The sequence below is a fragment of the Ursus americanus genome, chromosome 4, assembly GCF_024610735.1.
Source record: "Ursus americanus isolate L20-20 chromosome 4, mUrsAme1.1.p, whole genome shotgun sequence".
NCBI classification, from domain to species: Eukaryota; Metazoa; Chordata; class Mammalia; order Carnivora; family Ursidae; genus Ursus; species Ursus americanus.
The window spans coordinates 63,266,713-63,280,819 of NC_142130.1; the positions used below are offsets into that span (position 1 = coordinate 63,266,713).

General features: G+C 34.8%; 1 protein-coding gene and 1 non-coding gene across 3 annotated transcripts in view; one reads left to right on the forward strand and one right to left on the reverse strand.

Moving 5' to 3' along the window:
* Positions 1-14,107, reverse strand: part of CADM2 (cell adhesion molecule 2) — a 1,025,914-nt gene that overhangs the window by 248,938 nt on the left and 762,869 nt on the right. The gene's annotated exons all lie outside the window — the stretch shown is intronic.
* On the forward strand, positions 3,934-4,042 carry LOC123784451 (U6 spliceosomal RNA). The gene has a single exon (XR_006777447.2). It is a non-coding gene; the product is annotated as a U6 spliceosomal RNA (small nuclear RNA).

Consider the following 14,107-nt stretch of genomic DNA (forward strand, 5'->3'; position numbering starts at 1 on the left):
ATTCCCTCAATGTTTCTATTTCTCATATACTCAGGGAAAAATGGATCAAACCTTTTCTTGTCTGGATCAGGAATTACCAAATTGAAAACCAACTGAACTGAGTCTTGACTCCTGTTGACCTCAGTTAGTTAAGAGCCATCCTTGCTTCCCAAATTTCAAGCGTGCTCTCACTGACTGACCACCAAGAACCCAACATACTGTCACACAGTACATAGAGAAGCAAATTCTAAGATCATGGCCACCTCGACCTTGCTGACAGGCTGTGATGTGCCAGTACTGTAGAGAAGCAATAAGCAAAGCAGCAAAAAGAGAGATCTTTGAAGTCAGCAGTATTGTTGAAAGAGAGCAGAAAGGCAAAAATGCATGTTTGAACACTGATCCCAAAACATGCCTCTGCTTCTAAAAACAGCATCATTCAAGCCTTGCTATCTCCTGAATGGATGATGAGTGAAGGTGATGGTTTTCTCCATCTCTCGTCCTGCACTAAAGATTAAATGTGGGCCACAACAGTGGATCAGTGCACACTGTGCATGAGTGCTTACTTACTAAGGGCAATAATCACCTGAGATATATCTAGACAGACAGGCAGAGGGCGAGTCCTTGCACATCTGAGAGGGAGTTACAGTCAGTGGTTTTTCAGGGTAAATGATCAACTTCTGTGGGCTATTTAACAGGAACTGAGGACCCTCATTATTTTTCTTCCTGAAAATGAGCACAACTTTCTCAAAGGAAGAACTGGATTTAACAACAGTGAAGGGGAACAAATAAAAACAAGATGTGAAGAGAATCTAAGATACAGTTTTTCAATAAGAAAGCATAAACTTCTCATGAGATAAACAATGCCACATACTTTGATTCTTCCTTTGGGAACATATTTATACTAAGTGAAAACTGTCAACGAAGTCTACAAAATTACTTAATTCAACAGAGTTACTGGAATCTGTGTCAAGTGGCATACATAATGCTTTCACTTGTTTTTAAATATTTTTGTGTCCTCTCAAGAACCCCATTTTAAATGCAAAATACTGGTCTCATTAAAGTTCTCATATTTTGGTTATGAAAAGCACAGGTGCCAAATGGATCAGTAGATACACAGTACTGTTACAGGTTCTTAAATATAAGAAAAGACAGAAATAGGCAATTCATTTCTAAATGATACACAAAAGGAGCTTCCTATTCTCTAGGTCCTCCCATCAACTCTTCTCAGCCTTGTGTTTCCCTCCCTCCCCCTTCCTTTTCATCTGTTCCATCAACAGGTTTGGGATTTATACAAAGAACCTGAATCTTAGAAAGTTCAAGATCATTCTTGTTGCTTAGAGTCTAAAAATATATCTAAATGCACACACAGCATGCTATTACTTCCACCAAATTACTGAAGGCATTCTAAACAAATAACCTTCTAATGTGAAAGTTGTGGCTCAGTAGTTGTGTGTACTGAAACACATATTGCATACTAAAGCCTATTGGATTGAAAAGCACAAATGCTATTAATGCAAGCTTAAATTCTCAAGAGAAGTGCAATAAATGCTCTATCATGTGAGAAAGGAAATTGGAGGAAAAATTAAGACTGATAACTAAGTGCAAAATGTTTTCACTCCTGGAATGTCCCTCTGTTCTTTCAAATATTTGGAATTCTCTAGCAATGTTCCCATGATTTCATTCTAGCTTTTAGGTTTGTCTGAACAACTTTAAGTATTCTGTTTTCCTAAGCGACCACATACAATTTATTTTTCTTTGACTCCATCCTTTCAGGATTCAGCTTGTCTTATAGAGTATAACACCTGGTATCCACCTTCTGTGCCACCCCTCTGCCCAGCCACTATGGAGCATGGCCATCAGTCTGGTGCTGCTTGCCAGTTTCCATAGAGACAGGAAGCACTTGGAGACCTGTGTTCCATTGCAACTGCCAGACCAAGGCAGGGAAGAAACAAAGCTGGCGGGCAATGGGTCTTGCAAGGCCAGGAAGGTTGGAAGGGCTTTCTCCTCCTGATATCAGAATATAACAGTGCCAAACTGGCAGCTTCAGCAGTTACAATCCCATAGACCAGATCCTGGTGTTCACTATGGCCATTGTGAGCCACCCATTCTGCTCCCAACTCCTGGAGCAGAATCTCTGTGTACTCAAAGCTTGGCCCAGGGCCTTTGTTGGCTTCTGATCCTTGACAAAAGGCTCTTTCAGATTTACAGTGGCTCCCACAGCTCCTGACCCAGAGAATCATAATTCTCCTGTAGAAATTTCACCTCTCTTTCCCTTTTCCAGAATGTGATAGTAGGTTTTCCTGGACACTCATAGCAGACCAGGAAACCAATGGGATTGCCATTGGGTTGTTTCCAATTAACCTACACAGTAACTGTGAGTAGGTGACCCAGTTAACTACACAACATCATATCAAAACTAGTTACCTTTTGCTGTGTCTCTGATAGGATTTATAATTAGAGTCAATTCTTGATTATCAGGATCAGGGATCACCCTGAAGAAACCGGTAATGTAAATGAAATATTACATCAGCACCTGCCCCGACATTTCAAAAATGTTTTTGTGAGATTGTAAACCTCAGCCTTCTGTATTATAGATATTCCCAGCAGTTTTTCTTTCTACCTAAGGTAGATTTCTCCAATTTCATCCATTAATTTTATATTACTCAGCCATATCACAAAATTTATATTTTCCTTAATTTATAAAATTCTAAGTTTCAGAGAATATTTATAAAATCCTAGGAATAGCTGTTTCATGACAGTTTTACATTCTTGCCTAGTGGTTGTATTGCTTCACTATGTTTTAAAACATTATCTGAATTTTAAAAGAATGCCCAATATTTTAAAAACATGTATTTGTACAAAACCAGTTGTTTTCATTCTTTGCTTGTTTTTCTGCCTATTATTCGGTGAAAATGCATAATAAACAAAGAGTTATTAAAATATCATGGACTCAGACTAGATTAAATAGAAATATATCTAGCTTTGAAGCTGAAATAATTTTTTTTTTTAAGATTTTATTTATTTATTTGACAGAGATAGAGACAGCTAGCGAGAGAGGGAACACAGGCAGGGGGAGTGCGAGAGGAAGAAGCAGGCTCATAGCAGAAGAGCCTGATGTGGGGCTCGATCCCATAACGCCGGGATCACACCCTGAGCCGAAGGCAGACGCTTAATGACTGCGCCACCCAGGCGCCCCTGAAATAAATGTTTGAAATAACATTAAAATATATTTGCTTTCATTAATTTATCTATATTTAATTTATTCTAAAATGTTTTGAATCTTCTCAAAAATTCAAACAATAATTTATTGAATGGGCATGTATAGTTATTCAAGAAAAAAATGAACTTGATGAATTGTTCACATTCATAGTCATAAAACTGTTTCTCTTCCTATTATATAGATCTTCAAGTATTATAATGTGGAAAAATAAAAAGCAAAGGAAATAATTTTAAAATGAAAAGGAAACTATATGTCTCACAAAGCATTATAAAAGAATAAGAGAATTTTAAAATTATTTTTATAACTTCAAAAAGGCTAACATCTACTTAACATGTGTGTATAAATTCATTTTATCTTTCTAGAATACTGCTTTCAGGGTGAATGAGCAAGACCTAGACAGAACTGACTAGCTTTACTTGCTAACTGATGAACATTTGAGAGGCAGCCTTCCAGAGAAAAGAAATTTATGACCACAATCACAGTCTGGTTCACAGTGAAGCTCAATCACGTAACTAAATTCTAAATTGAGATGTCAACCTGGAGGAAATATTCTGGAAAAGAACACACAGATGGTAGGACTCTTCTGAAGACAGGGTGAGGAATATAGTGCTGAATGTACAATAATCAATCTTCGGGAAGCAAAAAAAAAAAAAAATTTGCACTGGGTGGGACATAACTGTTTAAAATTGAAGTTCCTCTGGAAAACTTCAACCTGAGACTAAAAAGGGGGAAAAGTGCTCACTTCAACAGCACATATGCTAAAATTGGAATGATATAGAGAAGATTAGCACAGCCCCTGTGAAAGGATGACACGTAAGAAGGGGGAAAATGATACCTATTTTTCCATGTCACCCTGTAGGTCTTAGAATGTCCATATATATAAAGAAAGTAACACATAAAGTTGAATTGTAATACATTTTAGAATATTTAATAACCTCAAGGAAAACTGAAATTCCTAATAACATTTCTAGGAGCAAATTAAATGAAAAAAATGCAAGAAAATAAAGCAAGCATTATTAAATCCCAACTTCAAATAAACAATTGATTAAAAAATATAAAATGTAGCCATCAAAATAAGGTAAACATAGTAAGGAAAGGTATAAATCGAGAAGACAATTAGGACTTCAGTCTGGTTTTTATGCTGGTACTCCCTGATTCCAAATGAAAAAATATATATATATACCAAATCAAATTAATTGTTGCCTAATATATTGTTGCTAATTAGTGATTTCACTTAGTTGTAGGAGGTATATTGATAACATCTTTCTTTTGGATTGTACCACATATTTGCATACTCAGCAAGCATAAAATTATATTGACTATTAGCCAAGTTGTCTATACATTAATGTTCTTTTCATATTTTATTCTCTTCAGAAAATTTAAATAATTGCATTGGAACATTAAATAAAGATGTTCACATAAAAGAGCAACAGAGATTTCTATTTGAATTATAACTCTTTGGATTAAGGGATGTAATAAGAAATTTTGAGATGTCATAGATACAAGATATATCTAAGAAAAATATGGTATCAAACACAGAGCCAATAATGTACAATCAGCTCATATTAGGCATATGAAATACACACATAAATGTATATAACATTAAGGTTCCCTGAAAATTATCTTCACGTTTGTAGTGGATTTTGCCTGTAAAATATAATTCATGAGATTCATTTACTCAAAGAATACATTCTTTGTGCTGAGAAGGTGCTTCAAGTTGTAGGTGCTAGAGATACAACCGTGAACAAGCTAGAAATGATGCAGTTTTACCTTTAGAACTTACAGCCTAGAGATAACAAGAAAACACAAATTTATACAGGAAAGCCTGGCTAAGAAGGTTGTGACATTTCAGCTGAAACCTAAATGGGGAGAAAGACCCAGCCATTTAAAAGTTGCCAAAGGACACAAATGTTGGAGAAGGGTGGCCAGTATTCACAAAAGTAAGTTACCTGAGTAAAAGATTCTAAGCAAGAGGCAGGAAAGAGGTTGACTATTAAAGGAACTGAAAAAAAAAAAGAAAAAAAAAAAAAAAACAACCATTGAGTCTGGTGCATGAAAAGCAACAGATCAATGGCTCCAACACAAGGGAGGATAGAAAGTCAAGGCCAGATCATTCAGGGCTTTTTATGTCTTAATAAGGAGCTTGCATTTATTCTAACAATGGCAAGCCACTGAGGGAAGCGACTCAATATACATGTCTGGAAGACATGGTTTTTCTGCTAATTAATCATTATGCTTAACGCAAGGATTTTTAATCTTAGAAATGAATCACTGTAAAAATAGTGTTTATAACAAGAACCTTATTGAGAAAATATCAAATAATTCATTAAATCATGGGATAATTTATAAAGGTAACTAAATTTGGTACTTTTAAAAATTTTACATTGTAAATAATCTAGTAAATGGTGACCCATTTTCACTGACTTGAGTTTGTACCAAAACAGAATTGTTACCCATATTTCCCATATCCCCCTACTCCTTGAGAGACAATTTATTCCTTACTTCCACTCTGAAATGCCATTGCTTTGGGAAGTGCCTTGTTATTAATAATGGAGAATTTCTGTTTTATTGCTTGTTTTAGAAGCTGCAGTAATATCTGGGAGAAAGGAAAGTATTGCTGGTAAATGATCTAAGGATGTACACATTATTTTTAAAACAGTGTTCTTTTTCAAAGATATATTTCCCTGAATGGATAACAACACCATGCTTTCAAATAAATAATGAGTTCCCAAAGGACTGCAAAGTGAGGTCATAAAATATTTGAAATTTTCTCCTGTATGAGAGTGTCTTTTAAAACTTTATAAAACAATTCTTTCTTTGATTGATATAATAGAAATGAGTATTTTCTGTTCTAATAACAGCATTTTTATGCTCAAGGAAACTATTAGTATGTGAACCCAAGACATGTAGAAAATTCTTGTTAGCAGAGGCAGAAATACATGTTACACTTCATTCTCTAACAGGCATACGATATCACTATGGACATAATGGGTACATATTTTTGAACACATGAAACGTGTTCAAAATGACACCACCTGAATTATGTAAGTGTTGATCAATATGTGGCAACATATAAATCAACTTGGACTATTCCCTAAGGAACAAGCTCTCTTTCGAAAAAAAAATGTAATAACACAGTGGTTAATAGGATGTGTTTTTCACTGTTTGATCATTTCTGAATGCACAAAGATTTCATTAATGTTGATTTCACCCATCTTGTCCATGTTTACATGCTTTGATGTTCAGATCCTTTGTAGTGCCACATTAGATCTAGGGGAAACACTGCCCTATGAGAGCAAGTGGAAACTGCTGTGGGAAAATATTAAAATGAAACTTGATACTTTGTATAGATATGTACAAATAAGTCGGCTCAAAGAATTCTACTTCTGATGAAGCAGAAAAAGAATTAATGCCATCTTCTCATATCCCTTTTTGGGGTTACTACATTTTTAATCTGTTAATAGAAAATTATAATGAATTGGAATGTTTCAAATGGAAATTATTAAAATTAAACTTCAATAAAATAGAGATGGAATTGAAAATATCTCAACTGATTCCTGAAATTTTAAGAACACATGTTCTGGAGAGATGGATGCAAAATGATAACTGAAAAAAAAGTATTGGTAGCAACACCAGTGATCTCTTCACTACAATATTGGAAAGAAAGGGTTAACAGCTGGTTCTTGGTCTTTCCTAAAAAGTTGACTCTGGTTGAATCATCTTTGCAGTTCAAGGAGTTCATAGGTGTATACTGGATTCAAAATAAAGGAGAACTGGGGAGGTGGCCGTGCACTAGACTAAGCATCTACATTTCATTGTTGGGAATATTTACTGAATAATAAATGAGGATTGACTGAATGACGTTGTACCAGAGAATGGTAACTGGTGACATAATCTTGTGAAGGCTGCGTGCCTACAAAGGCATCAAAACTCAGGGGCTCCTGACTGGCTCAGTGGGTTAAGCGTTCTGCTCAGGTCATGATCCTGGTGGGGTCCTGGGATCAAGACCAGAGTTGGGCTCCCTGCCAGCAGGGAGCCTGCTTCTCCCTCTCCCTCTGCCGCTCCCCCTGCTTGTTCTCTTTCACTCTCTCTCTCAAGTAAATAAATAAAATCTTAAAAAAAATAAAAAAGCAAAAAAACTGAATAGACTCCAGAACTGGAGTCTTCTCCCTGAGGTGTGGTACCTAAATCGGCGCAGTCGAGTCTTGGATAAGGAGTAACTGTGCACACTCTGAAGCATTTCAGTGTCACTGAGCTTCTGCGAGTTCTTGACATCCTTGTTGTATCACTTGTCTTGTGACCTTTGGATACATTTGATGTTGGATAAAGCCTGTTGTGTCTCATGGATATTATCATATACATGAAACCAAGAATTGTGCTACTGCTCTAGTAAAGTGGGCAGGCAACCAGAGTATCAGATTAACAAAAAGGATACTTTCTGCATAGTCTATCTGCTGAGGTAAATGCTCGTCCAATAAGAATAGAGTAATCACATTATTCATGCTCAAAACTGTTTCTATTTGTCCTATTTCCTTTCCAGACCAGACTGAAACTAAACAGACTGCCAAATTTCATGAATTCTACATATAATTAGTGCAACAACTGATTTTCATTTCAAATTCCTAGTCTTATATGCTTTGACAGATCTGAAACCAAAGATGTATGCTATGTTAGATACATAGATAAATATAGATAGATAAATATAAGATGTATTTTTCTCTATATATAATATATAAATATATTATATGTATATAATATATAAATAAAAATATATATAAAAATATATATATTTTTATAATATATGCATATTATTAGTAACAGCTGATACGTCTCATTGCTTAAATTTAGATATCCATCCATTGCTGTATTTTGCGAAAATTTTAACAAATCCTTGGAAGGTACAGATTTTTCAAATTTAGGGCACTGATAGGATAAGCCACAGACCCAGAGAGCAACTGTAAAAACAAAACAAAACAAAAATTGCAAGTGTATAGGGTATTGGCAATAACATGGCAATAAGTATACACTTCTGAATACAACTATTTCTGAAATAGCAAATGTGTGTGTTAAAAATCAATAATTATATTTAGTAATTATTCATTAAATTTATGTTCAGGACTCTAATCCCAAATCTCACATTTAAATAATTGACCAGCTAATTTAAAGGTACCTACAAAGATGACTATGAAAAAAAAATGTGGTACATAATTTTTTGACAAACTTTTTCTCAGCAAGAACAACAAACTCTTCACATTTAAGGGTCAAATCTCTGTAAGCAAAGTTCTAAATGCATGGAATCCATCATTACTCAAAATTGAATAATGAATGATAAAATTCAATAAAATCTGCTATTTGTTACAATTCGAATTTCATTAGTACTAAATTCATAATTTATAATGCCATGATAGTTACTTTAAAAATATATAATGCTTATTTAATGAGGGAATTTTGACATGTAATGCGCTTCCTTATTTTTTCTTGATTAAGCTTGTGTAGCCCCAGGGCACAGGAAATATTGACTCATATGGCAAGGTTGATAAGCATCAACTCTCCCTGCTGACTTGGGCCAGCAAGCTGCTCATGAATCCAGCAGATGTTTCTACTATCTGGGCCAGTGGAAACCTTATGGACCTTTTTTCCTTCATCTCCTCCCAGGAGCAAATGTTAACACAGCAGAAATTTGGATGCATGCCAAATAGAAAGCAGAAGTGTTGGTGAGAAAATAGGGTATGCTCTTATCCATAAATAGTGGTCATCAGTGGTTTGAATTGAGTATTAAGCCATTTTTAATGGCTTATTTTTGTGCATTTGCTACTTCATTTAACCAAATCCCTATAAACGCTTCTGTTTATAACATAATACAACAGCATTTGTCCAAACACATAGATCTAATCCTTGAATATGCTAGTTGTTTTAAGATATAAACCAGGAAAAAAAAAAAAGAGAGAATCTGAATATAAAAAGTAGGACACTTGTTTATTTCTAATAATGTTTTTCTTATATGAATGGAAAAACTATCTCATTATCAACTTGCAGATTACTAAACTTAATTTACATTTTGTTGACGTCATGTTAAAAAAGTAGCAATAGCAGGCTCAATTTTGATAAAAATTTCCAAGGAAAAAACAAAGGCTTAGTCTTAGCACTTTTTATAGCATATCATTCTTATATAGCTGAATTTTAAATATATATTCTCAAGAACGCAATATGATTAAATTGATGTAGCTGTCCCATATCTGTCTCTCCATCTGCCCGTCCTCACTCACACTGACCCAGCAAAGTGCCCATCAGTTTTATAAGATTTAGATTTTTTTTTAAAGATTTTATTTATTTATTTGATAGAGAGAGACAGCCAGGGAGAGAGGGAACACAAGCAGGGGGAGTGGGAGAGAAAGAAGCAGGCTCCTAGCAGAGGAGCCCGATGTGGGGCTCAATCCTAGAGCACCGGGATCACGCCCTGAGCCGAAGGCAGATGCTTAATGACTGTGCCACCCCGGCGCCCCAAGATTTAGATTTTTATCACCTATATTCAAATTCTGTATTTTAGAATTCTCTCTCGCCTCTATATATAAGTTTTCTCCTCTAACCAACACATCAATTTAAAGGGAAAGTTTTTAAGAGGTGGCGTATGTTTCTTAGACTCCAAAACTATGTATTTCCCCCTTTATTATAGCATAACAGGATATATTTCCTGCTGACACAGGAATAAAAAAGTTAGGAAAGAAATCTGAATAGAGAAATAACTTACTGTTTGTTAATTTTTACTTATTCTAACATTATTTATTGAACACCTACTATGAGTAAGACGCATTAATGCAAATGAAAAGAAATAACAAAGTGTAGAAGCATACCACATACTATAATACTTGATAGGAGTCGTTTCATTCAGGTCAACATTGACAATGCCCTATGATATACTCAATCCACTCACAAAGCTATGTTGACTGGGTGCTTGACAGAAGACTTGTTTCATTTGTTTCCATGATTACTTTAGAAAGAGCATGTCTTTCTGAGTGAAGTAGCAAGGTATAAGTAGCTAAGAAATATTGGCAACATATTTTAAAACGTTTCCTGTGCATAGCACTTATGATAGGTATAATAAGAAAAGACACTCACTCATATAACTATCCAATGCCAAATGTTTAAGAGTTTTCCCCCTTGTACTCTAATTGTCAGAAACGTCATTTTAAATTCCTTCAAGGATTTTGTGGGTATTACTTAGCTTTGTAAGTGAGAATAGAAATTCTGGTCCAGAAAGCTGGCAAACATAGCCATGAGGCAGAGGCACTGTAGAGATTTAATTGCCTACAAAAGTATTCTTTGCAAGCTGTGCAAACAGTCTTTGGTTAAACAAGGAATCAAGATGATGGAGATTTTACATCTTAGTGAAACAACCAGAGACACAATTCTTCGTTTTTATAAATGAAAAAAAGCCTCAATAAATAGACTATCTTTTCATTCTCTATACTATTTTTGAGAAAGACGACTTTAAAAACCTTTCAGAAGGCTCAGGATTAATGAAATAACATAAAATTAAAGAATCAACAATAGGCCCATACCTACACCATATAAGACAATCAAAATATTGTGTGTTATGAAAGAGATATGGAATATAGAACCTAAGGGTGGAGAGAGGCACTTAAGTCCATATTCCAAAATGAACAAATCATTGTACTTCTAGTTACTGCCTTAATAATTCTAGCATATATCAAGTAATCAAAAATATATATTAATTTTATAAAACATTCAATTATTTCAGTATTAAAATAATTTGAGGTTTAAATAACAGCAAGATTAAAAAAAACCAGCAAGAATTAAGGATCAACTGATGAAAGACAGAATGGAAAGAAGACATTTGAAAAAGACTTTGGTTTTCCAGACAGATGACAGAATAGATAGTTGTGTCACTAATTAAGATCTAGGCACAAAAAGAAAAGTAGTAAATTTGTTAATTTTTTTCATTTTAGCAAACCACCCAAAGCCGCGCCATACATTAACCATCATTTGGGAATACACAGCTCTGTGAAGTGTCAATTTGTAGTGGGCTTCACTCGCAGTTCTTATAATCTTGGCTGTGCTCCCTAATATATCTATGGCCAATTACCAGTCATCTGCTTTTGGGGGCTCTGCTTCTGGGGATAGGCTGGTGTCATCTGGGATGACAGGTGGTGACTGGGCTTGATATCATGCCTCCTAGCTCCCAAGAGTACAGCCCAATGAACAAGCATTTTTCAAGTCTTTTCTTGTTTCAAGTTTGTTATTGTCCCATTGGCCAAAATTAGTCACAGGGTCAAGCCCAGATTCAATGTAGAAAGCAACTACCCAAGCAAACAGATGTAGGGTAACACGAAAAAAACAGCAGCTATTGGATGAGGAGACTAAAATAGTTGATTACTGAAGAGAGAGTGGTACATCCAAAGGCAGGGAAAAATTAAGAATGAGAGATTTTCATAATTCAAATATTGCAGGAAAACCAAGTTTATAAAAGATCAGAGTCATGTCTATTGGGAGTGACCACCAATATGCCTTAGGGGCTTTGCCATGAAAAGATTAATTTAAAAATATCAAAGGAGAAAGCAGAATGCAATGCTTTAGAAAATGAGAGTGATAAAATGAAGATATTAAGTCTAATGAACACTTTTGAAAAAACTTGACAATGAGATTAACAAAAGAGATTGAAGAGAGAATACAGAATTTGAGGGAGATTTTGTTGTTTTGTTATTTACTTCTTTATACAACTTGTCAATTATTCTGTATAATCTTCATTCTGACTCAGATGACTTCTGTCTGTTCTATGGATAATTATTTCATAAATGTCTGCTTTGATCCACCAGGCAGATTGAGAAGAATAAGAATAACCAGTACCAGTATTTTCCCACTTCAGGAAAGGCACCTCAAAAGAGGTGCCTATTTTTAGATCAGCAGTTATTGTTATGTGTTGGCCAGCATAGTCTTTTTTGAATAAATGTGTTGGCCTGATATGCACACTTTTTTTTTCCCTAATGGCAATATTAACAAAACTTAAATGAAAATAAAAATATATTATAAAGGTAAATAAGAGTATACCTAGCCTCATGTTGCAGATTTCTCTTATATAGTCTTGACCTTTATTTTGAAAATACTATTCATTTTTAAGTGCTGTGGAAGCCCAAGAAATATTTCTTTTTTTTTCTTTATGGTACGTTGATAAAAATGCTACTAGCCCACCAGACATTTCTTAGTCTTCTTGCATCTTCACCGGTATAATCGTTGTTAACCTACCTCTTGTACTATTTACTTCTGTTCTTAAAATAAACAATCAAAGCAAATCTAATAGAAAACATAAGGAAATAAATGCAGTTTCTCATTGACATAATCATCACAAATGTACATCTGTCCAATTTTCTTTACACATATCATAAGAACACATGATCTACAGGTGTGTAGCATATAGAGAATAATAAAAAAAAGATGCCCAGGTTGAACAAGGGAGAATTTAGGCATGGTATGATTGTTTCTGAGAGGTGCTTTACAAATATGAAGTCATCTAAAGATAAATTTTATGTTTAAAAGGAAACATTGACTGCAAAAAAACATCAAGTTATATAAACACACACATTCTCCTTTGACCAAAAATATGACCCATACAAACCTGTGGTCATGAAATACTTAGAATCTCCCTATTATATTCACAATCGTATAAGTGGACAATGGTTTAGAGCAAAATTCCATCTTAGATTTAACAGTAATTAAATCTAATCAAGTCATAAGTCCTCTTGTGCTGAAGGAAAGCATGCACTATCATATGCATTTGGCAAGAGGAATTTATTTGTGTATTACACAATGCAAACAAAGCGTATGACAACAGTGTCCTTAGAATGGCATGCAAAAGTTTCTGCTCAGATGGAGAGAGATAGTTAAATGGACAAGTAAAAATGAACCAAAGCAACTTTAGGAGAAAGGGAACCTGAGGCTAAGCAATGAGGCTAAACAAGTAGAGTGACAAGTTGGAAAAACAATAGGAGGTAAGTGACATCATATATATAAAAACCATATGAGTTATAGTAATAATAAAACAATTATTTTTATTTAGAACTGTGTATGTATACATGTTGATGCTGAAATATTCCTTCAACAGGAAATAGAAATGGTACCCTTCTAAATAATGCTTTTCAATAAGTGCATTTTTAACCACCAAATAATAAAAACACATTAACAATCGATTCTCATCATCTTCTTCCCCCTAAACATTTCCAAAAGTTTTTCTCTTGCTAGAGTTACGCTAGCCAAATTAGGTCCTGTCCAAATGGATAGACTAGATCACCTTCCCTTGCCTTCATACAGAAATCAAAAGAATTTTCCTACTGTTCCCTGGCTGAGGTGTTGAAGAGGATAGAACTCGTACCTATGCATACCTTGCCAAATGCATATGACATGCAATGTAACAATAGTGAGTTCACCCACTTTGATTTTTAAAGTTTGCTTCCTGAAGTTTATTTGTCATTTCTGTGTGGTCCTGACTAGCTTCTATTGCTGCTCTAAATTGGGACACTTGAAAAAGTATTCTATAAATTGGTTTGGCTGTAAGTTTGCCAATTTAAGGTAAGGTTCTTTTTTTTTTTTTTTTTTTTTTTTTTAGATTTTTATTTATTTAACAGAGAGAGAGAAACAGCCAACGAGAGAGGGAACACAGGCAGGGGTAGTGGGAGAGGAAGAAGCAGGCTCCCAGCAGAGCAGGGAGTCTGATGCGGGGCTCGACCCCAGGACTCTGGGATCACGCCCTGAGCCAAAGGCAGACACTTAACAACTGAGCCACCCAGGCACCCCTAAGGTAAGGTTCTTACTGAGCACTGATTTTATACATTTGTATTGAGTGATGTAAATTGTGGGAAAACTTTCTGTAAATGAAATTTTATTTTAAATCAGGAA